Genomic DNA, 5045 nt, shown 5'->3' with positions numbered 1-5045 from the left:
TGTTAGTAAACAGACACATCATTAGATTTAAGCACATGCCACGAAACACACAGAGTGTTGAACACACAGAGCGTTGGATCAACACTACCATACCCACAGGTGTTAGTAAACACACACATCATTAGATTTAAGCACATGCCACGAAACACACGGAGCGTTGGATCAACACTGCCATTAACGGGGAGCACAACAATCTCCCCCTCAACAGGGGCGAGGGGTGTTTTGAACTCGAGACCTTTGGCTCTGATACCACTTGTTGGACACACAATTGCCGTTACACCAAAACCCACAAGTGTTAGTAAATAGACACATCGTTAGATTTAAGCACATGCCACGAAACACACAGGAGCATTGGATCAACACCCCCATTAACAGGGAGCACAACAAAAAAGATAATGGACTTTAAAGACATAATAAAAGGATACTTTCAACTTTCAATGACCAGAAAAGAAAACCTAGATAAATGCAGCTTTTTGGTCTTTAGAATACAGGTGCGACTTTTTGGACGTGCGACTTTTTGAACTTTAGAATATAGGTGATATTTTGATTTGTGTTATTTAAAATGGTTTTTTTACTGTATATATAGATTCAACACCCTAAAAAACCTCTAGGGCATTTCGATTGCACTATTATCCATAAGCTTGTGATTTCACAATAAATTCTGCGGGATTTGAGAGAAATTAGATCAAAAACCCGAAAAAAGCTTCTAAAAAGTCACAACTAAAAAAACATAAACATAATAGACTTTGACCGATAAGAAAAGGAAAGAAAAGATGGATTTTGAGTGGAAAGATACCAGAAAGAAGGTACTAGAAAGAAAGAGAAAGACAAGAAAAAAAATGAAAAAAATAGATTCTGACTAGCAAGGTCCGTCAAGGTCTGTCAAAGGAAAAGGAAAGATAGATTCTGGCTAGCAAATAATATGTGGAAAGACTCTAGCAAGATAAGAAAAGATAGAGATAGATTCTGACTAGCAAGATAATAGGTGAAAAGATACTTTAACCGGCAAGAAAAGAAAAGATTCTGACGGGCAAGATAATATGTCAAAGGACACTTTAACCGGCAAGAAAAGAAAAGATTCTGACTGGCAAGATAATATGATAATATGCCGAAAGAAAGAAAAGATTCTGACCGGCACCGGCAAGATAATATACCGAAAGAAACTCTGACCGGAGAGAAAACTGAAAAATAACGCAGAAAATTACTTCAACCGGCAACTAAAATTACTCCAACAAGCTTTCACTGCAACCGTCCTCGTTAATTACAGGTCGAATATATACAATAACATCACGTATTACAACAATAAAACATTTTCGTCATTGTCTCCGTGGGTCTGGATAGCCTCAGTGGCCACCCTTTTCGTTACGACTCTCTCCTCCTCCTTTATGGGCTATCTATCTCCCTATATACTTCCTCTACCACCTCCTCTTTTCCGGCTTCTCCGCCTGTGAGTCCCACTTCATATTGCTCCACCTGCTCCTTCAATGTCTCTTCATGCTCCATCTTCTCCTTCTCACACTCACGTCCTTTGCTTCGACCTGTTCATCAACATAATGTGATTATATGCCATTCATTTGATGAGTGATGAATAAAAATGCTTTAAAAGTATTACCTGCACCAAACGTTTTACCAATCCCAAATCGGGCTTTGGGGTGCAAGTAGGCCGGTTGATGAGACAACATTGCTCTCTCACTGTAACGTTGCTTGCATCGCCAACGATATGGTATCTATGTTGTGCTCACACGTTAAACAGAAAATTAAAAGAGATCACGGCCTTCCACTCAGCTTCGAAAACGGTACATGCCTCTCTGAAAACAGCTCCTCTGTGGCAATTTTACGTGTATCGTGGCCGCGCATGGCTTCATATGCTTTTCAACTCTTGCCACGACCTTTCAATTCGTAGCACCTACGTCGGTTACGCACCAACATTCAGATGTATATGCTCTCAAATGTAAAATTTTCTATTATTTGACATTTTTACTTTGGTACGGATTTCTATCATTTAATTTATAGATAAACTTTCTAAATGACATCTAGCTTTTTTGCCAAAATTGAGAAGTGTATATATTAAAGCAAAAGTTGTATCTGAACTCACTGCAAGTGTATATCAAAGGAGTTTTCTTGCCTAGCTATAACATGGCTACGTATTTCTGTATAACTATCAAAGGAGTTTCTTGCCTAGATAAAACATGGCTATCTATTTCTGTATAACTACCTAAGATTTTACGCAAAGTCCCGCCGATTGCATGTGCCAATTCTTTTCATTTGATTCCAGACATCTTGCTTAGAACCCTACAAATCTGTCTTTTACAATTTCATATTATAAATATTATTTTTTCTAAAAGTTCTGGAATGCTCTATTATTTTGAAATTTTAATATTTTCATAATAATTAAAAAAATAAATATCAATATATATTTGTCAAAATGAACCAGGATTAAATTTCTTTGGATAAAAATCTCTTTTAGAATGTAAGTCTAGAAATTTAATCTCTTTTCATAAATTCAAAATTAAAATAAATCCATTCTAATTTTCTCATTCATATATATATTCCAAGGATATTATTTTAAAATTTAAAATTTTCATATTTATTTAAAAATAAATATTAAAATAGGTATATTTTAATTTCAACGGAGAAAATTGTGGAGCAAATTTCACAATGGTTAAACCGCTCTTAATACAAACTTATTTTAGAAAGCATCTTTGGAGATTTAATCTTTCTTTATGCTTCATAAATTCAAGATTAAATTAAATCTCTATATAAACTTCATAAATTATACATTTCCGTGATGAACACGACATTAATAAAATGTTAACAATAAGAATTTTTATTTTTATTTTATTTTTTTGAATTTTTTTATATTATTTTTGTCGGCCAAATTTCATATTAATTGATCAAAATATTGCATCTGATAGACTGAGGATCATTGCTCTCCCAACCTTACAAAAACTAAGAAGGAATTGCCATGCTTTACATAATAACTAGAAGCAAAAAGACCAAATAATTCAAAAAACACAAAGAATCAACAGACAACCAACATTCATCACATATTAATGTAGAAAATCAGGTGCTTGACCAACACCAGAAGCAACATGAGTAGGAGGAACTGACTCGTGATGGGAATGAAATTCCACATGAGCAATGCGAGCCTCCATATAATCAATTATGTCATTGGTATGCCTCTAGCCTTGTCGCAGAGAAGTCAAGCAATTTAGGATGTTCCATTGGTTTTGCTGCAAGTCATTCAGAAATGCAATGAATTCATTTCCATCATTGTGTCTTTGCTACCTCGTTTCCTCCAAATTTTCCATTACCCCTCCCATTTGCATATCAACAGACTACATGGAGGGTGGTTGTTCCTGATAGAAAATTGAGAGAGATAAGAGAGTGATTGATTGGACACAACAAATCACACTTAGATACTTTTATTGATCACCAAATGTACAATTATATAGGACATAAATAACTGACTTCGACACATCTAGATCATGACTATGACTCATACATTGGAAACAACTTTTAGATTGACTCCTCGTAACTCCTAATGACAAATACACATGACGTGGAAGCATTACTTCCAACACCCTCCCTTAATGCTTACATGAAAAACACATATTACAACAACAATATGATATATGTCTGACTAGTCTTCGTCAACACTCGCATCCACTCTAGAATCTCACAAACACGACTCTTTCTTCATCACCACATCTTTGAGTTGTCACTTGACCTCCATTTAAAACATAACCGCTTCAGACGATATTTGACATACTTTGCAGAATTGACGCTTCTCGACCTCCTAGAGCACGACGAGTCAGTCTTGACACTGAACCATCCTATTGACATGCCTCAATTTGTTGAACACATGGTCTTCTAGTGTATTCCCTAGTTATGTAGGAAGGTAGTCTGGGTACTGAATGTATTAAGAAGTCAATTATACAACGTGACCTCCCAAAAACATAATCAAATTAATGTGTAAGCCAATGTTCCCGGCTCCACACGATGCCACCAACTTATAACAACTTATACATAGTCAAATTAAAAATATGTTTTTGTGACACTATATACATCAAAAACCACCCATTTGAAAATATATTAATCTGTTTTATAATTAGTTCTTTCTTTAATTTTTCACATTACAATGACACTATAATATAGTAAAACTGCAACCCACCACAAAATAAAAAGACAAAAAAACAAAATTTTTATGACTTGGATCTAGAATGAGAACAAGAACATTCCAACTTCCTGCAGTTGCTCATATCCTCGTTCATGCACAACGTATTCTGAGTGACGTGAAGATCTTTTGGAATAAATTTAAGACTAATTGCCTTCCCCACAGATGTTGGTAACGCGCTACTATTGCAGAAAAACAATCATCTCACTTCCCACCTTTCGGCCTTCCGATCCACGCCACCAAATTCTTCGACTTGACCATTCTTGGATTGGAGCCATTTACAAATTCTCCGTTCTTGGATTGGAGCCATTTACAAATTCTCTTTTGTTTACCAACGGGCCGCCCATAGAGAATTGGACTTCAGAATAGGATGACCAGTTATGGCTTGCACCATTCACTGGTCAAAAGGATGCCATTTACTTAACCATCATCGTTTCTCCAGCAGGTATGCAGATCTCACACACGTGGATCTAGGATATAGACCAATCATTCACATTTCCCACACCGCAGCTTCACAAAGATTTCATGTTAAGTACTCGAGACTTGATAGGAGAGGAGTTTTTCAGAGATGGTCTTATAGACTGATATCCAGTCGCTGGAGCAGTTGACCCAATCAAATCTCGCTCAGGTGCAAACGTTTTTGTTGACACCGCCCTTCAGAATTAGCGACGTTCCAGATGCTCCTCGGCTTTCCACAACAACCATATCTCAGATCTAGCAACCAATTCTCACATTCAGATTAATGGTTTCACGCTCCATGATCATGCATGGCAGGTCGATTTCACCTCAGGTCTGATCTGTCGGCCTTTGATTGAGGCATAGCCAACAACGAATTTGAGTAGTAATGCGACAATGCCTGCATGGCTTC

General features: G+C 36.5%; 1 long non-coding RNA gene across 1 annotated transcript; it reads right to left on the bottom strand.

The window, feature by feature from the left end:
- Positions 1 to 1307: 1307 nt before the first annotated feature.
- LOC149149920 (uncharacterized) lies at positions 1308 to 1702 on the bottom strand. Its single transcript, XR_016262979.1, has 2 exons — positions 1613 to 1702; positions 1308 to 1538 (listed from the first exon to the last, which is right to left on the bottom strand). It is a non-coding gene; the product is annotated as an uncharacterized LOC149149920 (long non-coding RNA).
- Between the last annotated feature and the right edge of the window lie 3343 nt (positions 1703 to 5045).

Source organism: Pinus tabuliformis, chromosome 9 (assembly GCF_031772625.1).
Source record: "Pinus tabuliformis cultivar Carrire ecotype Pingquan chromosome 9, CPIR1, whole genome shotgun sequence".
In the NCBI taxonomy this organism is placed as follows: domain Eukaryota; kingdom Viridiplantae; phylum Streptophyta; class Pinopsida; order Pinales; family Pinaceae; genus Pinus; species Pinus tabuliformis.
Note: the sequence above shows the minus strand (reverse complement) of the source record. Positions and strands in the feature narration are given on the sequence as shown.